Genomic DNA, 27,861 nt, shown 5'->3' with positions numbered 1-27,861 from the left:
CTGGAATTTACAAGAGACTGATGTACGAAACCAAGTGCCAATTTAGCAATTTACACTAAGAAATGCAACTGCCAAGAGGTTCAGAATGTTTATGTCAGCAAGAGAAGACAGCCTCCTAACAACACGAGGAGGAACTTCACAATCACAGGGTGACTGGGTAAGTGCAGACTGGGAGCAGGAGGACAAAGTTGTCTGACCTTTATGACTGCCATCATGGGATCTGACTTTGAAATTTACCTGCCTAGTAAGACGGGACACTTGGATCCTCTGGCCAGTGCTGGAAACCCATTGACAGTTCTTGCTCACTGTCCTTTGTTTTTCTAGATTCCTTGCTGGACACCTACCCATCCTCGCCTCACGTGCATTCATGCTGCTGAATAGGTTACATCTCTTTTTTGACATTTGGCGAGTCTTCATGGCTAACAGTGATGAGCTAATGATTATCGAGAGGTAATAAATGTTAGACATATGCTAACAGCTCTACAGTCAATTCTGTTCAAATGCATATTTTGAAAACCCAAACGTGTTCCAAAACGATTGCTATATTAGGAAACCATTTGAAAATAACATCAATTTCACTTTTTTTAAAAAAGATTTTATTTATTTATCTGACAGACAGAGATCACAAGTAGGCAGAGAGATAGGCAGAGAGAGAGGAGAAGCAGGCTTCCTGCCGAGCAGAGAGCCCAATGTGGGGCTTGATCCCAGGACCCTGAGATCACGACATGAGCTGAAGGCAGAGACTTAACCCGCTGAGCTACCCAGGTGTCCCTCAATTTCACTTTTTTATGCACAGTTTTCTCTGGAAGAAATACTAGGTAAAACCAAAAAACTCTGCTCAGCTGAAACCACTTAAGAACACCTGCCGAGCGTCCGCGCACATGCTTCAGATGTCTACCAACTGTCTCGGTTCCCCACCTGTCATGGGGCAGCTCCTCCATGCCCAGCGTCTCCATATGTCATCTGACTTCAGAACCCCCACCCATCCACCACTCCATAATTGCTCGCAAGTTGCAACCCTTGCCAACACCCGATCTCACACACAAAGCCCGGGTCCTTTTTCTAATATGAAGCCACATTTACTGTAATGTTCATATATTCACCATAAATCATGTAAAATTGCATTGCCATTTTCATTAAGGTCTTATTCTTTGTTTTAATGTGTGTCATCGATGGCTTGGTGTTATGCCTCAACCTCACTTTTTCCATGAGCCCTGTGGTTTTTATTGTGCAATTTTGCATGGCACAGTGGTTTTTAGAAATGCCTATGTTGCATTACAGCAGAATTGCCTGTACCTTATGATCTTATTTAATCTTACAAATATGAGGAAATTGAGATTTAAGGAGTTTGAGTAATTTACCCCACAACAAAGAGCTGCAAAGTGGTCATGCAAAGATTTGAACCCTGCTCCACCATGGTATGAAAGCCTTAGGCTCCTGATTTGATATAGGAGCCTGTCTTTTAAGATGACTTTCCCCAAGAGCCAATAACAGCTCTCCTTTACTCAGTACAGTGTCGTAGTCAGTGGTATGCCTTCCAGAGCCTTACTGCCTGGGTTCAGATCTGGCTTCTGTCACTTATGACCTGGGTAACAGTGGGCAAGTTATGTCAGAGGATGTGTTGTTGCACAGTGGCCCAAGAATCTCCTCTTTTGTAGCTCACCATTTGCAATATGATTTGCCATCAACAGGAGAATTTTATTTTCCTCACACCTTGACTCTGGGATGGCCCTGCGACCTGACCTAATGAACAAAGTACAGTGGAGATGACACCAGACCCATCCTGAGGTCAGGCCTCGGGAGCCCTTGAATGCTCTACTCATTCTCCTAGAATGCTACACAAGTCCAGAGCCTGCTAGATAATGAGAGACAACATGGCTCTGCCACCCCAGTGTCCCCCAATGACAATGAATGAATGCCAGAAATATGAGTGAGGCCATCATAGACTCCCCAGACAGCAATGAGCCAACAGCAAATTTCAGATGCGTGAATGAGGCCAGTAAAGATCAGGTGAGCCAGACCCAAATCAGCAGAGTCATTATTTTATACTACCATATTTGAGTTTATTTGAAAAAAATCCTGATGCATTTAACTTATCTATACATCAGCTGTCTAGAATGTAAAGTGGGAAACATCATCGAGCTGTGAGAATTGAATGAGTTAAGTCGATCTAGAAATACTTAGAATAATACCTTGTAAGCCCTGCTCTGGTTATCCTGTATAACAAAAATAATGGCATAAAGCAACAATGATTTAACATTATTATTTCTCAAAGTTCTGAGGGTTGACTGGGCTCTTGGGTTGTTCATCCTTGGACTCTCACATACAGGTGCAGACAGTGCTTAGGGCATCAGCCGTCTGGAAACTTCTTCATTCATAGGGTACCTGGGCTAGAAGATTCAAAAGTTGCGGACTGTACCAACTAGAGTTCAGACATCTTTCTCTATCATCCGTCTATCTATCTATATCTATCTTTCTGTCTCCTTCTCTCAGATCTCTCCAAATGGTGCCCTTGCATGAGCTAGACATCTAATTTGGCAGCTGAAGAATCTCAGAGTGGGACCCCCAAGAGAGGGAAACTGCATAGCCTTTTCCATTATGGACTCAGAAGCCTTCAAGTGTCACGTTGCCACCTTCTATACATCAAGATAATTACAAAGCCCTGTCCCAGTTTGAGAAGAAGGGACATACACTCCATGTCTTGATGGCAGAGGAATTAGAGAATTTGCAGATGTCTTAAAAACACTCTGATCTTCTTATATACACACCCATAATCACATCATTCTCACAGCTACCCTAATAAGATGGGTAACAACAGGATATCCATTTTCTTTATTATTTGTAGATCTATTTTTTTTTTGACAGTTTTAGGTTGCCAGCAAAATTGAGAGGAAAGTATAGAGATTGCCCATAAACCATCTACCCCAGAGCCTCCCCCCTCATTGGCACCCCTCACCCCACCAGAGTGCTGTATTGTTACAGTTGGTGAGCTACACTGACAAGGGACAGCAGGGTATCCATTTTCAATACAAGAGAAACTTGGCTTCAGAGACCATAAAGTTTAGATACAAAACTAGAACTACCCAGTATCTAAAATACCAAAGCAGGGGCGCCTGGTTGGCTCAGTGGGTTAAAGCCTCTGCCTTCGGCTCAGGTCATGATCTCAGGTCCTGGAATCGAGCCCTGCAGTGGTGGTGGTGGTGGGGGGGGGGTCTCTGCTCAGCGGGGAGCCTGCTTCCCCTCCTCTCTCTCTGACTACTTGTGATCTCTGTCTGTCAAATAAATAAAATCTTTTTGAAAAGTTAATAAATAAAATACCAAAACAGAGGAGGGGAGGCAGAAATCAAGGGGAGGAAATTAACTTAAGCTACCCTGACTAACCCAGAAATTGGTACTGAAAGTGGGGTGCCCCCTAATAAAACCCAAACATGTGGAAACTCACACTGGAACAAAATCTCCCTCAGGCTTTGTTCTGAATGACCAAGATGAACAGAAAATGTGGCATGAAAAGAAATAAGTGTTTTAGTGTAAACTGCTCACATTTGTTTTTTTTCTTTTCTTTCTTTTTTTTTTTTTTTTTTTGTTAACTCAGTATAATCTAGCCTATCTTGGTTAATACACTATGTGCTCTGAAATGTTAAGGAAGAAAACTATGTCTGTTCTTGGAGTAAATTAATATGTATGAGGGAGTTGTATCAGCTATCAATTGATGTGTAATAAACCACTCTAGATCTTAGTAGAATGGGTTATATATAGGAGCCTTCTGGAGTACTGGAAATGTGTGTTGGGGAAGTAGTCACATCAGTGTAAAGATATAAATAGATGCAGAAAAATACATATACAAAGATAAATCAGGATGAACTCTAAGATTTACTTTGTGTATAAATAGAAAATAAAAATAGAAAAAGAACACAATAAAAATAGAAAATGGAAAAAGAAACAAAATAGAAACACAATAGTATAAAATGGAATCATATAATTAAGAAAATAAGTGGAAATGAAGTAAAATAGAATAATAACTACCATAAAATAGAAAAAGAGACAGTAACAATCTAAGTTGACAGGACAGCTCAACATGGAAGAGAGGAGAAAGGAAGTAAATTTATTCTTGCTCTAACTATTAGCATTCCCAGAAAAATATGATTAAATACGTGTATTAAAAATTTAAGGGGCGCCTGGGTGGCTCAGTGGGTTAAGCCGCTGCCTTCAGCTCAGGTCATGATCTCAGGGTCCTGGGATTGAGTCCCACATCGGGCTCTCTGCTCAGCAGGGAGCCTGCTTCCTCCTCTCTCTCTGCTTGCCTCTCTGCCTACTTGTGATCTCTGTCTGTCAAATAAATAAATAAAATCTTAAAAAAAAAAAATTTAAGAATAAGGTCGCCTGGCTGGCTCAGTCGGTTAAGCGTCTGCTTTCAGCTCAGGTTATGTTCCCAGGATGCTGGCATCAGAGCCCTGTGTCAGGCTTGCTGCTCAGCTCGAGCCTGCTTCTCCCTCTCCCCCTTCCTGGGCTCACTCTTACTATCTCTGTTGCTATCTCTCTCTCTTTCTCAAATAAATAAACAAAATCTTTAAAAAATTTTAAGAATAAAGTATCTTTTTCAAGTAAAGTAAGTAAAGAGTTCATAAATTGAAAGCAAAAAGGGCTAATCATAAAGGAGGAGTTATAAATTTTGCTATGTTAAAGTGGAAGATTCTGTTCACCAAGACATAAAACTGAAGAATAAACTTGCAATACATATATCTGCATGTAACTCATATGTTGAATATCCTTAGATATTCTACATATCATAAGCATAAGCAAAGAGGCAGATAACACAATAGAAAAATTAGCAAAGAAGTCACACAAGAGGATATCCAAATGACTAGTGAAGATGAAAAAGTCTTCAAGTTCATAGCCATCAAGGCAATGAAAATTCCCACTCCAAAGTGATATTGTTATACCCTCACCACAGTGACCAAAATGGAAAAAGATGGAAATAAAGTTTTGGCGAGGATGTAGAACAACTGAAACTTTCCTACACAAACTGAGGATTCTGAGGAGTATACCATGGTCCACCCATTCTGGGAAACTGGTGGTAAAACAGTTCTACTAGACCTACCAGAAGCCCACTAAAGCTGGACGTACATGGACTGTGTGACACTTGACTTCCATGCTGAGATGCACTTCCCATGTTGAAATGCATCATGTACTCACTCTACGACAGGTTCAAGCAGGTTCATGGCATCATTATTTATAAAGGCAAAAAACACCTCAAAAGGATGGTGAACAGTAAACTGGGTAGCTGACCTGCAGAGATATTCAGGGAAATACTGCATGCTCTATGCTGCACAGCAATGAGGATGAACAAATTATGGCTGCATGAAATACCGTGTGTAAATGTCAGAAGCAGTATGTTAAGCAAAAGAAGCCAAATACAAGAGTATGATTGGATTTACATAGAGTTCACAAATCAGCAAAACTAATCTCGGGTCTTGAAAGTGAGAACAAAGTTCCCCAGGCAGAGGGATAGTCACCAGGAAGGATCTCTGGAGAGGAACTGTGGGTTGTTCATTGTTCATGCCTTGATCTGGGTTCTGGTAACACACAGGCATTCAACTCGTGAAAATTTATTTGCACACTTTTTTAAAAGAATATTTATTAGAGAAGGAGTGTGCATGAGCGAGAAGAGGGGCAAAGGGAGAGAATCTCAAGCAGATGCCTCTTGAGCATGGAGGCGGACAAGGGGTTCAATCCTAGGACCCTGAGATCATGGCCTGAGCCAAAATCGAGTCTCATGCTTAACCGACTGAGCCACCTAAGTGCTCCTGCACTGTTTTCCGTATGTAAATGATAATTGAATACAAGGTTTATTCTTTTTAATTAAAAAAAAATCAGTGGGACATTAAAAAAAAAAAAAAAGTGAAGAGAATCAGTGGAGAAATGGAATAGGGGATAAAATTTCCAAACCACTAAAGGAAAAAATTGCTCAAAGAAAAAAAAAACAGAGCACAGAAAAATGAGAAAGAAAAATAAGAAATCATAATAACTAGATAACAAAGAATAAGAAATATATGATGAAATTAAGGCCAAATATAATAGAAATTATAATAAAGGTGATTGAATAAAAATCTTCTATGAAAGACAAAGTGCTTGAAGAATCTGATGAAATAAATACTGTCTACCTTTAGGCTGTCCACAAGAGACCTAGGACAGTGGCACAGAAAGCTTGAAAATAAAGGAAGGGGAAACAATATTGTGAATCAACACCACTGAAAGGCAGGCAAATACAGCAATTTTAATTTCTGACAGAATTAACTGGGAGGCAAAACAAAACAAAAACCTTCAAAAAGAGAAAGAAGAGTATTTATTATTGATCGTAAAGTGTAATCCACCAGAAATTTAACAGTTGTGAGCCTTTATATACTTAACAACATAGTTTCAAGATATATAAACCAAAACTGAGATAAAGACAAGCAAAATTTGACAAACCCACAATCACTGTGGGAGATTTTTACACAGAAAATCAAAGTGAAAAACAAACAAAAAAAGCTCTAATACCTTTGATTAACAGTCACCAAACTTGATTAGAGAGAGAAAATGCTTCAGAAAATACAGATTATTCTCAAGTATGTAAGGCAGCTTGACAGAAAAATTCACCAGTTAGTGGTCTAGAAAGAAAATCTCCATACATTCTAAACCAGTAGTCATGCAGGCCATCTTTCTGACAATGATGCAATCAACATAGAAATTAACAAGAAAAGGATTTGGGGAAAAGCCCACCTAATATGAATACATATGTTGGATATTTAAGAATGCCTCACATTGTACAGCTTTACTATTTATTGAAATCCATTTCATAGATAAGCCCACTTGCTTCTGCTCATTATCTCCTCCCCAATTCACAGTTGAGAGACTGCAAACAAAACCCACAATTTGTGCAAGTCACAGGACAAGTGTGTATTACAGCTGAAATTAAATCTTATTTCTGCTGGTGTACTAAATCTCGCTTCTTCCCACAAAGGCCTCCAGATGTGTCAGAGTTGCCAAATCCCTGTGAATTTAGGGTGTATATGCCTCAAAACCACCATCTTTTTTGAAGTCTACATTTAGACACCAATTTCTATTTGCTTCTTTTATTAAATGTAAAAGTGAATTTCACAAAATTACTGAGCAAACCCCAAGTACAGTTATTAAACCTTTACACTTTTATAACCAAAGATTCTTCAAAAATATGACCACTTTTATGTTTTCAGTGAAAATTTTGTCCACAGAAAGCAATGTTATATCTAAGCAATGACATTATTTTTAATATTTGTCATATCTTTTCATTTTTCTACATTTCCAAGTTCTATTCTAGTGTCAAAACTCATTATTCTATTTCCCTGTTCCTCCCACATCCCACCTGGGGGTCTTTATATTAAAGTTACTTTCCAGGGCACCTGGGTGTCTCAGTCAGTTAAGTGTCTGCCTTCAGCTCAGGTCATGATCCCAGAGTCCTGGGATGGAATCCTGTATTGGGTTCCTTGCTTGGCAGGCTGCTTCTCTCTCTCCTTGTACCCCTCCTGCTTGTTTGTGCTCTCTCGCACTCTCAAAAAAAAAAAAAAAAAAAAAAAAAAAGCTACTTTCCAAACTGTGGAGAGTGTCTATCACTTTAGACACTTTGAGGAATTCCCTTCCACATATCTGCTTGCCTTCAGAAGGCAGCCTAAAAGCTTTGCAAATAGCCAGTGACCATGACCTCTTCTATTTAGTCTCAAAAGTGCAAGTCCTGCATTAGTCTCTATTTTTATTCCAAAGCAACCTACTCTTTTTGGGCTTTCTTTTCTCAATTTTCATTTATTCTCTTTTGTTTTTTGTCCCTCATTATTATTTTTTTTTAATTTTCCCTAACCCTTTTTTCAGTACACTTCTCCAACTCCACATTCATCTGGACAAGAAATGGAAAGTAATTGGGGTTTTGAGGGGCAAGGAGAAAAAGGAAAAGATAAGAAACAAGAAAAGGTGATTACTGTAATAAAATAGAGAAAATAGGTAATGTGAGGCGAGAAGAATGGAAAATGGGGTTTTGTATGGATTTTTTTTAAGAGTATTTATTTATTTATTTATTTATTTATTTATTTATTTGAGAGTGAGAGAGAGCGAGCAAGCCTGAGCAGCAGGTGGAGCAGCAGAGTGAGAGGGAGCAGGCTCCCCACTGAGAAGGGAGCTCCATGTGGGACTCGATCCCAGGACTCTGAGATCATGACCTGAGCCAAAGGCAGGCTTTCAACCAACTGAGCCACCCAGGCCCTGTTTTGTATGGGTTTTACTGTGCTGAATGGGAAGAGAACATATGAAAGAAAAATGAAAGAATCAAAGTTAGAGTAAAGAGAGCAGAAGAGCGAAATGGGGTTAGGATCTATTTGGTGGCTTGGTCATCAAGTAAGTTTCTAAACTGTTGCTACTGGACAAACTGCTGGCCTTGCAAGATGATGCCCATAGAAAATGCTTATACTCGGGCACATAAGAACTTGCAACTTCTCACTGCATTTGTTACTCACTGAAAGTAGAGTGTCTGATTCTGCTTACTTTAATAGAAACAGCTTTGACACAAATGAACAGTAGATTTGATTGGGAAAGCAACCAAAACAACCACTCATTTTCATCTCACATGCAAATCTTAGCACTTCACTGACAAAACCATACTGTTTTATAATAATTTTCCCAACTAATGTAGCATACATCAGAAACAATATTCCTCTTTGAAGCATATCAACACAGCTTTCTCATGCTGGAAAATACCTGCCTACACACCTTCTTCTTTTGCTTCCTGTATTTTTCAAGTGGCTAGTGTATGCATACCTTGGTGTTCCACTCTAAAAAACATCTCAAACACAAAGTTAAATGAAACAGGCTTATTTTGTGTACCCCTACTTTAATTGTAGTTTTAGGGAAACAAATAAATCACAATGTAATCTGATTTCTAATTATAGTGGACCGGTATTGTTTTTATCTGCCAGGCACCTTATATTTTCTGGCAACAACCCCCCTGCCTTCTGCTTTGGAAAAATTGTCTCTCCAAAACGCTTTTCTCCTTTGTTTACCTTCATTCTCTGCAGGGGAGGACACTGACCTAGACATCACGAGTTTGGTCCTCTTGGTTCTTCCTTCAGTATACACACTTGAAGTGTCATTAAAGAAATCACATATGTCATTTTATGTTATTTGAGAGTTCATGTTTAACTTGATTTTCTATTATAAACCTCATAATTTTTTTGTTCAATGTCTTAACACAGTACTTTTTTAAACAACCAACCATGTGTGAATTGACAATAGCAGAAAGTTAATCTTTTTTCTCTAATTCTTATAGATGCTGTACAACTTAAAGACACCTGCTTCCACCCAAAGAAGGTAACTCTATACTAATAATAGCACATTCCTGCATGAATTTGCCTGGGGGTAGAAGGCATTTGTGAATTAGGGGCCCAAAGTAACAGAAGTATTACCAACAGGAATGAGAAGAACAGAAACAACAGGTGAGCTATGGATTCGGTTTTTGTTACATTGAACCATATATTTTGTATATATGGTGTATGTTTTGTTTTATTGAACTAGCAGGATGGTTAGAGTTTAATGATAATGGTTTTCAAAACAATCTTTGACAATTAAAACATTTGGGCATTCTATTTCAACAAGTTCTTTTCATAGGCAACAATCTTGAATAGGTGGAAGGATTTTTTACATCACTTAGTTATTTACCCAGAAAATTGCCTAACAGCCATATGACTGGGTGTATCCACAAGCAGTCATTGAATCCCAGAATTTACAAATGTAACTGTGTACCAAGTCATCTGTGGAATTACCAAACACACACACACACACACACACACACACACATATCACACACACTTATATATATTTATATTTATGTTTTTATAAATTTATATATTTCCAGATCTTCACCCACCCCTTTATTTTTAACAAGTTCCATGTGTGGTTCTGAGAGACATCTGGCTTGAGAATCACTGGTTTAGTCCATCTCTTTCCAATTTGTTCATCTTCAGTCTTGAAAAATTGAAATTCTGAAAGTGTGAATGCTTATAGTAAGAATCATCTTCTTACTCATCATGTATTTCAGTTTAAGAACACAAAGGCTCTCCTTGATGATTAGAAGCTGTCAAGGCCATTTTATGGGTGTGACATCTCTTACTAGAGCTTGTCTATACTTGTGTATAGGCTGCTGTATGATGGAAACTAGAAATCTGACACACCAGGTATGTTTGAGCTACTCCTTCGCTGTAAACTGCTGGATAAATCTCACTTTTTTAAAAATTGTATTAGTTCTGGGGTGCCTGGGTGGCGTAGTAGGTTAAGCAACTGACTCTTGGTTTCGGCTCAGGTTGTCATCTCAAGGTTGTGAGATCGAGCTCTGCATTGGGCTCCACGCTCAGTACCATCTGCTTAAAACTCTTTCTCCCTCTCCCTCTGCTCCTTCTCCCTGCTCCTCTCAAGTAAATAAATCACTCTTCTTTAAAAAATTGTATTAGTTCTTTCAGATCCGTTGAATAACGTAAGTTTAGCCTCCATGGTCAGAGTTAGAAATGTAACATTTTTTCCCAAAAACATGTTGAAATTAACATTTTGCCAGTAGTGAGTTATTACAATTATGACCTCTGGCAAGAAGAGAGGAAATGGGAAATCTCCACTGAAGAGAGGAGAAACTAACTAAGGGAATGCACAGGCAGGAGGAAGACAGTGCAAAGCTTGTCAATCACTTGAAACTTATCCTTCTCCCATAGCTACATTAATGTCATTCCCCAATTATATTGCGTTGTTTCTAATGCCAGTGCCTTTGAACATGCTCCATGTTTCTTGATGAAGTACTGTCTTTTAAGACCCAGCTGAAATGTAATCCCTTCTGTGGAAATTTCTTCAGCTCTCCAGCTCCCTCCTGTGCCCCTTCCAAGTCTCCATTTAGCTTTCTTGACAGCGCCATGTTAACTATTTGGTTTCATTCCCCTGTTTGGCTATCCATTACATGAGGGCATTTCTGGGTTTTCAATTCCTATCTTTGTATTTGACAACCCCAAGTGACGAAGAAATGCTCATTCAGTAAATATAAAATGACTTGCTTAATTACATTTGCATTCTACTGTACCTCCTCAGCCTTATCAAGGGGCAACCGAAGAGGGCTAGGTGTCCCCTTGGGGTCCTTGACATCACAATAAATCCACTGACTTTAAAAAAGCAGGAGACCTAAGTCCCTATCCAGCAGCTACATTCACCAACTTGCCTACAGATTTCTGTGACTGAGTTGCTGTGGTTGGGACCTGGGAAGAGACAGAGAAGAAACCTGGGTGAAAAGTCCAGAAATGTGCAACCAGATGAGCCAGATGGCCAGTTTCAAAACCCTGAGTTTCCAGATGTAGTCCAGCAACAGAAATTCATACTGCCCCTCAACCAAGAGGAGGGCAGGAATCAAAGGACGGGCACATAGCCCTGGATCCCAAGAGAGAGGTTGTGTAGGTCACAAAGAATAGGGAATGATGAGCAGTATTACTGGGACTGAGAGACCATAGTAGCCAGGAATATGTACCCCTTAGGTACAAGTGATAAAATCCCAAAGCAAAAAAAAAAAAAAAAAAAAAAAAAAAAGGAAAGAAAGAAAGAAAGAAAAGAAATGGAACCATACCTATACCTCCTCTAGGGTCCCAAAGTCCCCTATGGATGTCTTTATCATTTATCATATTGTCTGTTTCTCCTTCTGGTCTCTGAACCCCTCAAGCAAAGCCACTTCAACTCATTCATCTTTCTGTCTCCAACACCCACCAGGAATCCAGTGTATTGTCTGACACTTAATTTACACTTCACATATTTTTGCTATTGAGCTGGCCTCCTAAGAATGAAGAAGTGTCTAGCTTTCTCCCTCCCAAGTCCTAGAGCTAAAGATAAGTTTTTAACCCAATGTGTTTTACCACATGAATTTCAGGCTACCTTCTAGTTCCTTGATCCTATCATTATAAGACATTTTCTCCTTAAATTATATGTGAATACTGAAGCCTCAGATGATGGGGAAATAAAGAGATGTAAGTAGAAGAGGAAAAAAATGCAGGAAGACTACTTTTTTTTTTTTTTTTTTTTAGTAATGATCCATTCAAACAGTGTTTTATCTAGTGCCTAAGAAAGTAAAAGCTTATTAAATTACACTGTGGTTTTGAAATAAAATCCACTACCGACTGACTGCTCATTGCTCCAGACGAGCTTGGGTGTGCTGGCTGGTGGTTGGTGCAGTGACTGATACGGTGTAAGATTTCTGAGTGGCAGAATGGTATCAGCTTTGTGCAGAAGTTAGCTGCAATTTTATTGAAAAAAGTTATCTGACGAGATTGAGCACTTACTGCATATGCATAAAAATGTCCCAACAAAGAGCTGTAAGGTATCTTCTTGATCAAATTGACTTACACAATAGAGGGCAAAAAAAATCCAGCTTTTCTTCCAGCCTTATAGATCATTAAATGGCTGCTATAAAATATCATTGCTTTCCTTTCCTGCTTTTTATCACTGCCAGTACAGACATTAAGTTTACCCTTAACAGTAAATGGTCGTTCCATCCTATGGCATTGCTTCACAAGGAGAATGTCCAATTCTCATGGTTATCTCCTCATTCATGCCCCATGTATTTAACCCATTGGTTGCCTATTTTATGGTACACAGAGGATTGGGATGTGCAAAGATGAATAAGTGATCTTTATTTAAGGAGCACAAAGTCTACTACTACCAAAAAAACAAAACAAATAGTGCCCTTATAATACCCTAAGCGCTATGATGAAGGTTTTACAAAGTACTATCACAGAGGAAGATAAACCCTTCAACTTGGCCCATGTGGAAGACTGAGAACTTGAGAGGACTGAGCATGTTAATAAGGAGATGCCATGGGAAATTTACTGTAGTACTTTGGGAATTTTGGAGGCACTTACTTTGGGGTCTACTCAGCTCAGTAGGTTTCTATTGGAACAGTGAATTAGTTTAAAAAAAAAAAAGTTTGTTGTTGAATGCAAAATCTACATAATTCGGAGTGAAATGAAAATCTGAAATTGACTCATGCAGCATGAACTATACCCACAGTCTGAACAAAGCAAACCAAACCAATGAATTATTAATTCACACAAAAGCAAGGTCCTTTAACCCCATCTCCATGGAAATTATTTCTCCAGACTTCAGTCACCTTCATTCTGAGTTTACTCGCCTCTAAAGACCTATATCTAAAAGGTGATACAGGTTTAGTAATAAGGGTATAAGCATTGATGGGGTTAAAGTTCATAAGCTTTGGGACACAGTGGTAGCAGGAAACCCAGATGTACAAATTGGCTGTGTGCCAGTTTGCCAATTAGCAGGCATAGCAACGGTTGAGAAATAACATTCTTTGGAAATTATAAAAGTGGTGCATCTGAAGGATGGGTGATATGGTTTGTCTTCCATTATAGCCCATAATACATGGCTATTTGCTCTTTGATCCATATCATGACTCCTGGACTCCAGGCATAATAGAGGTAAAAAGAGAGTACAACACTAGTCCCATTCACAGAACTTAAGGACATTTTGTGGCTACCAGCAACAAATATAGGAATGAGGATGGAGGAGACTTTTCCTTACTGGAGTTCCCTTCATTTTTCTTTCTGACGATTTGGTTCTCAGTACCACCATCTACTGAAAAGGATTCTAAGGATTGTTACTCAGTATCCTTACTAAAATGGTTCAAATGTAAAGTAGGTCCCAAAGCAAATCTACCTCCTGAAGAAGTGATTCTGATCACCAGATGTTCCCAATGACACAAATGGTTATTAGAAGTGCTATTCTAGGGGTGCCTGGGTGGCTCAGTGGGTTAAGCCTCTGCCTTTCGTTCAGGTCATGATCTCAGGGTCCTGGGATCGAGCCTCTCATAGGGCTCTCTGCTCAGCAGGGAGCCTGCTTCCCCCCCTCTCTCTCTGCCTGCCTCTCTGCCTACTTGTGATCTCTATCTCTCTGTCAAATAAATACATAAAATCTTAAAAAAAAAAAAAAAGAAGTGCTATTCTACAGTGAACGCCCTTGTAAATGAATCTTTGCATGCTTCCTAAATTCCATTAGGATATATGTTCGGAAATGGAATTGTGGGGACAAGGAATGGGCACATTTTAAATGTTCTCAAAGTATTGTCAAGCATTCCTACAGAATGTTGGTATCAACAGAGTCAGCCTGTTCATGTCCGTAATCCAGTTACTTGTACTCATGGAGGCTATTTGCTCATCCTAACTTGTCACTCATATTGCTACAATATTCCAGTAACCACTGGAAGATTCTTGAATGTTCCAAAACTCACCATAATGGTTGAGAACAAGATTCATTTCCTTGGAAACCCTTTCTTTTTCCTGAGTAGTTACATACGGCTAGCATGCAATTTTTTTTCCAGATTTCTCCAATCAGTTAACAGCAGTTTAACACCACTGAGCATATTTCCCTTATTGATTGTCATTAAATAGGCTACAGTTTAAATCACGTGCAAGACTTCTTGATGCAAAAATTTATATCAAGAACAGCGTTTGAATGATCTGGCATTTAAACACTCACACTCACACGTGGAACCATTTAGATGATGCAAGAACTTGGCTCAGGAAAGAGATGCTTCAGAAAAAACTCTAGTTTCTCTTTGAGGCCAGTACTTGACGTTTAAATGGTCATTTCATTAAAATCACTGAATCTGTTAATTTCCCCAGCCACCGAGGAAAATGTTGAGAGGAAAAGTCGATTTCCAATCTGTGGGGAAATGATGGCAGTACCGCAGTTAACGACCGATGACAGCAGTTGTCTTCTGGAACACCCGGGCTGCAGTCTCCAGCTAGATTCCTTCTGCTGCTTTTTTCTTTTTCTTTTTCTCTTTTTAACAGTAAAAAGAAGAAATTACAGAGGCAATTCTGTCTAAGGAAAGGAAAGGATTCGAAAAGAGAAGGCTTTATTTTGAAGCATCCACAGGACATCGTGGAAAGCTCCCAAGCACTTGAAAAGAAAATCTCCTTCCACAGACATCAATAAGGATAAATCCTCTTGGATACAGCTTAAGACAGGGGGTGGGGGTGATGAAGCCAGTTTTAAAGTATGGGCTTTGCAAGCTACACGTCCTCAAATAACGACTTGAAGGAACTGAAGTGAATTCAGCAGGTGGAGATGGCATCCCTTCCGCATATTGTTTATGGACTTTCTCTTATGTTAAGATCTACTGTCTGATCTCAAAGCGCACTGGTTCTACTATCTTGGCTGTTTGATGAGACATTTGCTCATCACGCGCCTTCCAGCCCGACAGCCAAGGATACAGCTACCATGACCCAGGACTGAGCGGGTGGAAGAGATGCAGAGCTCTCACGGTTAACACAGCCAGTGTAACTGTCCTGGTTTTCTAGCCACAGTTCTCGCATCATTCTAGAAGTAGCCTGCCCAATCGCAAATGTATGTCAAGTGTTTTCTCTTTGCCAAAAGGGATATCTCTTTTCAAAATCTCACAGACCCCAATTTCAACCTAAAATCATACTTCAAATTATATTCCACCAAATTTAATTTTAATTCCTAAATCTTCCAGAAAAAAAAGTATCTAAGAGCTCTCAGATGGATAACATAATTCAGAATCTTTATATATGCACCTTTTAAAGCTAGTATAAAAGTAACACCCACATAAAATAAGTTCTTTTTGTTCCCAGATTGTTCATAAAAGTAAATCATAAAAATAAATCACAAATATAAAGTTTTTCCTTCAGTGACTGAACTATTTTTTACCTGAAAAATTGCCTTTACTTCCTTATAGCAAATTCAAGGTAATCTTGGCGGGGGAGGGGGGAGACAAAAACAGAAACAACAACTGTGTTACATTTGTTTCCACAAGCTATGAAAGAATAAACTACTTTCGATTATTTGCTCTCTCTGCTGGCTGTAAAGCGATCCAATATCATTTAGAAGAGAAAACGGCTTGTCACAGAGATAACAGTGATAGTCATCACTGCTCATGTGTATATTATGTTAAAATATATAACCTAAAGCTATTTGTTAGCTATTACAGCTGGTAATAATTCTGTGAAACATTGTTTTTCCCATTTTACACAAGTAAACAAGCTCGGGGTTGTTAAATTATACACTACTGTGTGACCGAGTCATATATGAACACAGATAGGGCTTTACAGCATGCAGCGGTTGATGTCACAAAGGTTACATCCCCGACCTTTCTGTCTGAAATGGCTCTACTTCTCCGTGGTCACCTCTCTGTTCATTAGAAATGGTGATGCAGTTCAGAAAACACGCCAGTATTTCCTTTTCACCCATTTGTCTCTTTATAAATTTATTTTTTCAACAAATAACAAATGATTACTTGACACTGTGGAATCAAAATGACAACTCATAGTGATCATGACTCCTGAGTTTGGTGAGCAGAATATACAGATTTTTTTTTTAAATAATTAAAAATTGCTCTGGGCAGCACAGACATTTTTACAATGTTTATTCTTCCAACCCATGCACATAGAATGTTTTTCCATCTTTCTGTGTCTTCCTGAATTTCTTTTGGATGTGTTCTGTAGTTTCTAGAGTATACATCCTTTACCTCTTCGGTTAGATTTATTCCCAGGTATCTTAGGGGTTTGGGTGCAGTGATAAAGGGGATCTGCTCCTTAATTTCTCTGTCTCCTGTCTCATTGTTGGTGTATACAAATGCAACTGATTTCTGTGCTTTGATTTTGTATCCTGTCACATGGTTGAATTGCTGTATGAGTTCTAGTAATTTGGGGGTGGAGTCTTCTGGGGTTTCCACATAAAGTATCATGTCATCTGCGAAGAGAGAGTTTTGACTTCTTTTCCCCATTGAGAATGATAAATTGCTGTGGGCTTTTCATAGATGGCTTTTATGATATTGAGGAATGTTCCCTCTATCCCTATACTCTGAAGAGTTTTAATCAGGAAAGGATGTTGTATTTTGTCAAATGCTTTTTCTGCCTCACTTGAGAGGATCATGTAGTTCTTGTCTGTTCTTTTCTTACTGTGCTCTATCACGTTGATTGATTTGCAAATGTTGAACCACCCTTGCATCCCAGGAATAAATCCCACTTGGTCCTGGTGAATAATCCTTTTAATGTACTTTTGGATCCTATTGGCTAGGATCTTGCTGAGCATTTTTGCACCCGTGTTCATCAGGGATATTGGTCTGTAATTCTTCTTTTTGACGGGGTCTTTGCTGGTTTGGGGATCAGGCTAATGCTGGCCTCATAGAATGAGTTTGGAAGTTTTCCTTCTATTTCTCTTTTACACTGTTGGTAGGAATGCAAGCTGGTACAGCCACTCTGGAAAACAGTATGGATGTTCCTTAGGATGTTAAAAATAGAGCTACCCTATGACCCAGCAATTTCATTACTAGGTGTTTACCCCAAAGATACAGACGTAGGGAAAAGAAGGGACACATGCTCCCTGATGTTCACAGCAGCAATGTCTACAATAACCAAACTGTGGAAGGAGCAAATATGTCCTTCAGTAGATGAATGGATAAAGAAGATGTGGTTCATATATACAATGGAATATTACTCAGCCATCAGAAAAGATAAATATCCAACTTTTGCATCAACATGGATGGGACTGGAGGAGATTATGCTGAGTGAAATAAGTCAAGCAGAGAAAGTCAATTATCGTATGGTTTCACTCATATGTGGAACATAAGGAATAACACAGAGGACCACAGGGGAAGGGAGGGAAAATTGAAGGAGGAGAAATCGGACAGGGAGAAGAACCATGAAAGAGTCTGGACTCCAGGAAACAAACTGAGGGTTTCAGAGGGGAGGGGGTGGGGGGTGGGGTAACCAGGTGATGGGTATTAAGGAGGACTCGTGTGGTGATGAGCACTGGGTGTTATATGCAATTAATCATTGAACATTACATCAAAAACTAATGACGGATTATACAGTGGCTAACAGAACATAATTTTTAAAAATTAGTTAAAAGAGCCTAAGATGGGGCGCCTGGGTGGCTCAGTTGGTTAATTGTCTGCTTTCACTTCAGGTCATGATCCCAGGGTCCTAGGTCCCTCTACTGTAGCAGGTTCCCTGCTCAGTAGGGAGCCTGCTTCTCCCTCTCCCTCTGCCCCTCCCTCTGCTTGTGCATTCTCTCTCTCTTGCTTTCTCTGTGTGTGTGTCAAATAAATAAATAAAATCTTTTAAAAATTAAAAAAAAAAGACTCTAAGATAAGTTAATGTGTTGGCAGAAGACCTAGTGTGCAGTGGGAGCCCAGAGAAGAGGGGAGAATATATTAGGAAGACAGGAAAACCTTGACTGGGGAGACACCAGTTTTGTTGAGAGCTGGGGCATGAGTAAGAGTTTGCCAGTATTTTCGACCCCCGTTGCTTGCCTCTTAATTATTCAGCATGTAATGAGCTTCCAAAGATCTTTCATAAGTTGTGTCTTCTTTATGTAAGTTAAAAATTATAAATAGTTTCAGTGGCTTTCCTCTGGTTATTTAAAGGAGTTGGAATAAAGTCAGCTTGTTCTAGAGAGAAAGTATTAGAGCATGTCAGGCAGTAGTAGCAGTTGAATGAAAAATAAGAGCGTATTTCTTTCTTCCAGAGATGCCTGGGGCCCTGAATTTGAGCCACAGATTTGGAGTTTGGGTTGTTGTTGTATGTTTTGTTTGTTTGTCTGTCTCGAGTTCCCTGTCAGCAAAGTGTGGTTTCCTCAGTTGTCTATGGAGTTAGGACTAAGGACTGCATCAAATCAAGACAGATAAGAAGCATCGTTTAACAAAGTTGTACTTTGCTTTTTTCTATTTCTTCTGCCCTACTAAACATATGCATAGTGTCTCTGGTTTGGAAAGGACCATCTTCCTGTGAGTCTGCTGGGAGGGGTTTCCAGAAGAAGCGGAGATTAGAGGTCCTGTCTCAGACAAGGCTTGAGGGCCTTGCCTGGGGCATTGCAATGTAGGTGCATAATAAACGTAGGTTGACCAAAACGAAGGTCCCAACCCAAGCTTCCTCCTTTCAGATTTTATTCCATTTTCTGACAAATTTGCCTCGTCTGCCACCTGTTGGCAGGAGGAAGCATTTTTCTGGCTGAGCTTAACCTAAAGACTCAAACCTCAGCTCGGAAACTGGCGTCACCATACATTACATCCTCCATCACAGCTGTTCAAGGACAGGAGGAGAGACTATTGGTGGCAGGGAGAATTTGGATGTTGGAGGACTAGCAGAGCAGTTGCTTCCCTAGGCATCACATTTATAGCCCTGCCCTGAGCATCCTTGTCCTGATTGTTCCTCCAGAAAGGGCTTCAGTCTCAATGAGTATTTCCTTTTACATCAAAAGGAGATGACAATATTTTCACTCCCCAGCTCTCAGTGAGTTTGGGAGACAAATGAGATAAAGTTGTGTGCCCACCAAATTATTTATACCTTTAATCCCCTTCACTCTGCTCTCAAAAAAAACCAACCAAACAAAAAATCCTTACCCATAGCTATTACATTTATTTGCCTCATTTGCCAGAGGAGACCAGATACCCAAGAGGAAATACCCCATGACATGTGCGCAAACTTGAGGACACAAATCACAGATCTCTGTGGCTAGAACTCAGAAGTAGCTTAAATACCCACAACAGAAGAGCTGCAGCCTTTCACATTTTGTGTTTTCATTGTGGCTTTTATCACATTCTGAGCCATGGGTGGGGTGTGTGTGTGTGTGTGTGTGTGTGTGTGTGTGTGTGTGTGTGTTACTGTATAAATGGCCAAAGTGGGACCCCAAAAGTCTCAGTAATTTGTTCAGGATAAGAGAGTACATCAGGATTGGAGCCAGAAGGTACTGTGAGATCTGATACTAGGCCTCTATTCCCTCCATTGTTCTTCGCTTCCAGGGGGAACCCCAGATTGCCTAAGTCACAAAGTAGCTTGGTCTCCTCTGGTTCTCTGAAGATCTGGAGACTGTGACCCTTGCTTTCCCCAAAACCCAAATGAATCATCAATGGCTGTGCTGGAATGAGGTGGAGGGAGCTGCAAGGGTGGAGGGTATGAGACTTGCCCCCATATAGCAACAAATGGGGGGGGGATGAACACAGGGAAGAATCAAACCTACACGTGGTGGAAGGCAGGGGCCTTGGTTCGTACAGGACCAGGCACAGCAGATCTGCTCACTTGTTCTGGACATGATTAGCTTTAGTCCGGATACATTCCAGCTCCAGGAACGCAACATATTTGGATATTGTTGCTTAGAAGAGTAGAGATTACGTACAACAGTGGAGATGGTTTCCTGCAACATATTTCTACCATAGGAAAGAGAATCCCAGGGGCATGTCATCTCCATCCTAGCCATATCACTCATGTAAAGCCCAGCCTTACCATATGTATAATGCTAGTGGCAGCTCGGGAACTCCGGGCTAGCTTTATTTCTGAAAGCAGCCTGTCCTAATGTACACACAAAAGAAAACCAAACCTGCTACATTTTACTGGTGGTGGCGCAAATTTACTGTTAATGATATTAAATTGAAGAGTGAATCTGGTTACTGTTTGTACATTCCCTTGAGCACAAATTATGACATCAGTTATGGTTATAAATAGCATTGTGATAACTACTCTGTGCTTCATTTCATCCTCACAGCAGCTCTGTGGGATGCATTTGCCTTACAGATGAGGAAGCTGAGGTGCGGAGAGGTCAAAGGCTTTGCCTGGGGATGTACAGGCAGGAAGTTGTAGAGACACATAGAATCTAAACTAACCGAGCTCTTACCCCTAACCGATAGTCTGTCAAGTCCAGCTTTGTGTTTCTGTTCCCTGGGTATGTGACTTACCCTTTCCACTGGACAGCAGGCTCTTGGAAACCAAGACTCAAGTCTTACTCTGTTCCCCCACAAAAGTATTTGTCATAGTGTGGAGCAGGAATGTATCCTAAGATCAGGATGGCCAGACACAGATTTTGTAAGTCAGCAGATAGATGGTTAATCAGTAGAGTCAGACAGAGAGAGGAAAAGTACAGTTATGTGGAGAAGGGGGGATGGGTGGAGGAAGAGAATCCACAAACTAGCAGAAAACAGAAGAAAAGATATTTCAAATGTAATACTTTAGTTCTAACATAGCAGCCAAGTAATAAGCTAGTAATAAGACATGTCCTTGCAGAGAAATAGCTAACATCTCTGCTGATTTATACTTGAAAGGATTTATCATTCACCTTTCCCCTGTAAAGCAATGTAAGATCATCAGGATTACTGGCATTCTGTTGTACCCTCTGCAGAGTTTAATGCCATCGCAGACTATTAAAAATTTATAGAAACAAATAAGAAAGTCCAGCATCAGCTGAAGCTCTAAGCCCCTGGAAGAAGAGAATAGCTTCTGGGCTACCATTTCCCTTGCAAATGTAAATTCAAGGGATTTGGGTACACAGGTGACCTCAGCCTTCCTCTTGAGCCACAACCAGAACAAGCTGGCTGGACATCCATGGAACAGTGATGTAGGCAAAGGAGCTTATCAGCCCATCCCATTTTTTTTTTAATTTAATTTCTTTTCCAGGTAACAGAATTCATTGTTTATGCACCACACCCAGTGTTCCATGTAATACGTGCCCTCCATAATACCCACCACCAGGTTCCCCCAACCTCCCACCCCCCGCCCCTTCAAAACTCTGATTGTTTTTCAGAGTCCATAGTCTCTCATGGTTCATCTCCCCCTCCAATTTCCCTCAACTCCCTTCTCCTCTCCATCTCCCCATGTCCTCTGTGTTATTTGTTATGCTCCACAAATAAGCGAAACCATATGATAATTGACTCTCTCTGCTTGACTTATTTCACTCAGCATAATCTCTTCCAGTCCCATCCATGCTGCTACAAAAGTTGGGTATTCGTCCTTTCTGATGGAGGCATAATACTCCATAGTGTATATGGACCACGTCTTCCTTATCCATTTGTCCGATGAAGGGCATCTTGGTTCTTTCCACAGTTTGGCAACCGTGGCCATTGCTGCTATGAACATTGGGGTACAGATGGCCCTTCTTTTCACTGCATCTGTATCTTTGGGGTAAAGACCCAGTAGTGCAATTGCAGGGTCATAGGGAAGCTCTATTTTTAATTTTTTTATGAAGTCTGTAAACATAGGACAAGGAGGCAAGGGGTAAGAGTGAGATGGTCCTTCCTCTCCAAAGATGAGACAAAATTGAAGATAAAATAAAACTGCCTTATGGACATTATAGTACAAAATCATTCCCTTAGAGTAGATAGGCAAAATCCCTTGAAGGAAGCACAATGGCCATGGTATTTATTCACTCACCAATTTGTGCATCCATAAGATTAATAAGAAAATGTGCCTCTCAAAAAGATGATCATGAGTCATGGAAGCCTCCAACACCAAATGTTTCTAAGGTAAATATGCCTGATATGCCACCTAGGGAGAAGGAAATCCATCCCAAAGATCTCTCTGGTCCCGGGGTTCTTTCCACCTGCTCATGGAGAAAAATACATCAGGTCACTCTGTCATGTGATTCATTTGATTCTCTGTTCTAATCATACATCACAGAACCAGAGACTCAAAGAATCCCATTCAAAGATGTGCTTTATTTTATACACCACTGACGAAGAAAAAGTACATCATGATAACACTATTCTATAGCTTTTGAGTTTCTATTACTTGAGCACTTGACTTAGCCCTTCCACTAGACTGCAAGCTCTTATAAAGGATCAAGTACTCTTATCACTGAGATTTGTTTTTATATTATTTTATATATTTATATTTCTATTATTATTTTATATTATTCTAAAACAAAGTGCTGGTGTAAGCCTTATTTCATGTATCTGCCGGTTGCCCACTACCCTTGCAAAATCTACTCCCCACCTTTCTGCATGCTTGCTGTGTTCTGACCCAGAAGGCTGACCTGGATGGGCTACCTCAGCAGATCGCAAAGCGTGCCCAAACCCCTGAGCCTCCTCAAGACTTTGGCACCAGGTATACAAGGTCAAAACTATTTTTATAATAATACTAAGACATTATTTGCCCTTGGGTTATGTTGGCATTTAAACTGATGGTGAAAATCAAAAGTGGGCAAAACTGCTGGAGCCACAGCAGAAATTAAGACATTGGCACCGAGCCAGACTAGCAGTCATTGTCTTCTTCTCTTGTCAACCACTCTCAATTTAAAAAAACAAAACAAAACAAAATAAAACTGATTTCATTCCAGAAAGTCCATGATAAAACAGTAAAAACAGTACTAGTTTTATTCAAATCTCTTTGTGTCCACATCCACTTTTCATTATTATTTGATTTTATTTTGGTAGGGCCGAGAGATAGCAAGAAGGGGCAGAGGGAGAGAGAGAGAGAGAGAGAAAATCTTAAACAGGGGTTTGACCTAGGGCTCGATCCCATGATTCTGAGATCATGAACCTGAGCCCAAATCAAGAGTCAGTTGCTTAACTGACTGAGCCATCCAGAGGCCTGTGTCCACATCTTTTTAATATTCCACGTAATGAATTGGGAACGTGTGTAAACTGCTGCTATGTACAGAAGCATGAGGGCTCTCTCTAGGAGAAGCTTTTATAGATCTGATTCTTCCTAATCATTTTTCGCCGAAGAGTCACTAATGGTCTTCCTTTCCGTCCCTGTGCCATCAAGGTCGTGGTGAGCTCACATTTCTTAAAAGGGTTATCTGCATTTGTCTCCAGATTTTCTCCCATTTTGCAAGCTTTAATGCTGGCATTTTTTATCTTATGCATATGCAAATTTTAGTAAGCCACATCTCAATTGTTGTCTGGCCAGCACGACTGTCGAACTCCATTGTCTAATATATATCATAATTTTGGAAATATTAAAATGTGATAATATATGTGTCTTAGAATTAATGAAATATGATAGTTCAATTCCATGCTCAGCAAGCAACCTCCTAATTATCTAGCTTCACATGAAGCTTCATCCTTTCCCAAATCCTTCCATTACTGCAACATTGGTTCATTCATTTCACAGCTGCTTAGAAATCTAGATCAACTTGTCAAATGATAAGAAATTTTGACATTCCTGGCTCTGGGGAAAAAGAGGAGTTACTACTAGTCTGTAGCTCAGTCACCAGCTTGCACTAAGCATGTTTAACTTTCAGTCTGAAGCTTTCTCACTTCCAAGGAAGACAGGACCTCTCTTCCATGAGCCTTCAGGAGGCCTGGCCCCTTCAGGTGAGACCCAGTGGATCTCCTGTCCCAGACACAGCTCCAGGCCCCTAAGTGATTTGTTTACCCCCAGGTGTCTACACCCAGGGATTCCCTGGCCCTCTCCACCCCATGATGTGTCTCATCAACACCTCCCAGTCCTCGGACAGATTCCACAAGAAGAGTCTGTCTTGGAATTTTTCTCAGTTTTTGTGTAATCTTTACTTCTCACTTTGCATTTCTTTTTTTAAACAAATCTGCCATCATTCTAGACAGCCAGTACCTTTGCTCCTCTCAATTAAATTTACCCTGTGTGCCTTGGGCCTTCTTTTTGTAATCAGTTTGCTTTGCTGTTTCCTGGCATCAGCCACCTTTTCTCCTTATCCCTCTGAACCGAAGATGCAGAACCCTTGTTTTTCCAATTTTTGTCGGTACGTTCCTGGGCCATCCTAAAGCTGTGATCCTCAAGGCCCTGTGTCTCATCAACACATGTAAATTCATTTTTCATGGAGGAAGTAAGGAATAGGGGTATAGGGCACTTACAATCCAATATTGTTTTTAGCATTTATTCAGTACTTACCAGGCACTGGGAATTATGATGCCAAGAACTGTGCATGATTTTATCATGAAACTCTCCCCTCCCCCCAAAAAAACAAAACCCTAATAATAAACACTGAGGCTTAGAGAGGCTGATAATGCACACCAAGTGCATATAATAGACCCAGCAGCCAACATCAAGTCATTTCTGGCCCTAAAGCCTAAACTCTAGGCTTTTGTACTTATTTACTGACACCACTTTGGGCAAAATGCTGTTCTAGGCACTGAGAGTAAGACAGAAAAGCAGGAAAGATGGGGTCCCTCTTGTCAAGTGACATATGTTCCAGCAGGGGACAACAGCCATGTCCATCACACTCCTAGCGCTGGTTCGGACGCAGTCCGCCCTCTGTGAAGCCCACATGAACGCTGCTAGAACACAGAGGAGAATTCCAGCCGGGGAGACAGAGTGAGGCTTCAAGGAGGAACTGGCCTTTGAACCGCACTTGAGTGATGGGCAGCATATAATGAAAAGCTGTTAAAAGGAGCAGAAAGTAAGGCTGGATGCCTGAGGGTCTAGGGGAGGGACGAAAGGGAAGCTGAGAAAGAGTTATTTATTACTGCCTGTCACTGTTTGTGATTCTGCTTCTTAGATTCATGGTCGGACCAAAGTCAGAACTCGGGGAGGCTGCCCCCCGCCCCCCGGCAGCCTGGCCACAACTTGGTTCATTGGCTGCAGCTATGCCCCAGTGCGGGAGGGTGTCAGTGGATTCTTAAGGGGTTTCTTCTGTCCCCCGCCCCGTGCACTCCCCTCACTTCAGCTCACGCACTGGCTGTCATTTCAGTCTCCATGCTTGCCTGGTCTGAATGAGGTGGACTGCTCTGAACAATGGAGTTGTCATGGATTGTCAGAACCAGGGCCCTGCAGGGTCCTGGCGACCAGGCGTTAAGAAAAGAAAAACAGGGGGAAAAGAGAAAAAAAAACCAACCCACCTGGTAGCCTATGGACAAATTCAAGGTCCCTGCTCAGCGGACGGGGAGTATTTAATAGACGGGGACGCAGCAGGTAGAGCAGATGTTCTCTGTTCCCCAAAATACCACCTCTGCCCTTGCCTTACACCCAGGGCCTTGGACACTGACTTCCCTGCAGACGTCCTTGGGCCCCTGAGGGTTTGGAGTCCTGATCTCTGGTCTAATCACCACTCAACTTTGAGAATAAGAGAACGAATCCCCCAAAGCCTTGAGCAAGATAATGCAGTTACTTAATACCAATGCTGACAGTTAAAACCCAGAATTTCCTCTCACTCCAGTGATTTTCCCAGCAAAACCATACCTGTCAACCTTGTAAGTGAAGCAGGAGCTTACAGGATTAGCAGAGAAATCTTAACACAATATTCAAACGGCCACAGATCATCTACAAGGAAATCGACAAATGCACACCTTGTCTCCTTGTTTATGCAGACTTGCCGCCCTGGTGACAAAAGTCATTTGATTTTGTTTATGGATACCCTGCTATATTCCAGAAAAGACTGGCATTACCTTTCAAAGATACAGAAGGTCCCTCAAGATAACAAATTAGAGAAAGAGGATAAAGAAGGTGAAGAAGGATCCAGCAGTAAGGAGATAAGGTTGATACAAAATAATAATGAAGTAATATTTGCTGACCATAAGAGAGTGGCACATTTGGAGGAAAGTGCCTGCAAATTTTCCAACAGTTAATGCTCTTTCTCGTCCATCACGTAATTCAGTCTCCCAAAGAGAAAATCAAACTATCTGCCAAGAAGAAAAAACAGTAGCTTTTCCTAAATCTAAAAGTCTTCCTAAAGAGATGACGGACTATGTGATGTAATGAACCCAGCCCTTTAGAACCAGTACATTTCTTGATCTTCATCTGGTGATTACACAGCATAATTAACTCGTGTTACTCTGGAACTCCTAACTTGTGAGCCACAGAGCCCTGGAGAACCTTGACCTTTTTGCAAGGGTTCCTGAAGTAGTGCCCGCACATTTATTCTATAAATAATCATCTCACTCATCAATGTATGAAAAAGTTCCAGTATTTATGGATGCTCCTGTGATTATAAGATACACTGAATTTAAACTGGGCCCACGGTTTGTGAGGGCTTCTTTTCTCATTCTCTATTTGACAAGGGACATTCCAAGGACACTTGGAATTGTCAGGGGGTGACAGTAGACAGAGGGGACTCCACGTGACTTTGTGATGTGGGAAAGAACCCCCACTTCGAAGACAGAGTCAAGACAATGTGGTTATTTGCCATCACCGTCCCTTCGCTGGTTGGGTTCAGTGCTGTACCAGTTGTCAAATATCAATGTTCTTGAGTTTAATAAATACGAATGTTATTATTTCCCTTGTTAGGAAAAATTAGGAGGCATTTATCTGGAGGATTTAACAGATTGTCTATCCTATGAGCTCCTCTCTGTAAATATTCTCTCTCAACTAAGAGTTTGAACAGAGCACCAGAGAATTCAGATTTGTAATCCTTGATGATTACCTGGCTTTGGGGCACTTTTCTCTGGCTCCTTAAATTTGAAATAGTATGTGTTTACTTGCAACTGAGGTAGGGGATCTGTTGACATCCTTTGGTGAAATTTGAGAAGCCTAACATGGATATTCATCGCTCTTCCTTTCTGAGAGGGGATTCAGGCGTTCTGTGGGAACACAGCTGAGTTTTTCTTCATCTTGACACCTGCGTCTCTCTCTGTTAACTCCATGGGCTAAAACCAGTCAATATTGCAGTAAGATGACTGCATAAAACAGTCTAAAAACATCTAAAAACATGTCTACAACATCATTCACGGAATGCCTAATTTTGAGTCATGTTATTTCCTGCTGTTCCCTTCGATGCAAAATATGTGCCAAGAGCAAAGAGTGAGATGACTTGCTATGTGAAATTATTAAATGTGAGCTAATTAAAAATTAGTTGCTCTCTGCAAACTGTTTTTCACTTTGGCATACCCTATCAGTAATCTTCCTCTTTTGTAATAACTAGATGGCATGTCAAGTTGATGACTAAGATCTCTTCCTAGATCATGAAATTGAAAATACAGAGGCTTTATATATAAAAAAATGTTCATCCCAATGTGTTATCAGATGATAAGAAACTAATTAAAATGAAGGGAAGTCAGGACATAGCCAGCCATGCTTTATCTCACTAGAAAGGCTTGCCTCTTTGATGAGGGGCATCCTTACTCAC

General features: G+C 40.5%; 2 long non-coding RNA genes across 2 annotated transcripts in view; one reads left to right on the top strand and one right to left on the bottom strand.

Annotated features, from left to right (window-relative positions):
• The window catches only part of LOC116573652, a 101,241-nt gene that overhangs the window by 5,053 nt on the left and 68,327 nt on the right, over positions 1–27,861 (bottom strand). The window lies entirely within an intron of this gene.
• Positions 96–9,408, top strand: LOC116573654. Its single transcript, XR_004278913.1, has 3 exons — positions 96–157; positions 325–450; positions 9,329–9,408. It is a non-coding gene; the product is annotated as an uncharacterized LOC116573654 (long non-coding RNA).

The sequence above is a fragment of the Mustela erminea genome, chromosome 14 (genome assembly GCF_009829155.1).
Source record: "Mustela erminea isolate mMusErm1 chromosome 14, mMusErm1.Pri, whole genome shotgun sequence".
NCBI classification, from domain to species: domain Eukaryota; kingdom Metazoa; phylum Chordata; class Mammalia; order Carnivora; family Mustelidae; genus Mustela; species Mustela erminea.
Note: the sequence above shows the minus strand (reverse complement) of the source record. Positions and strands in the feature narration are given on the sequence as shown.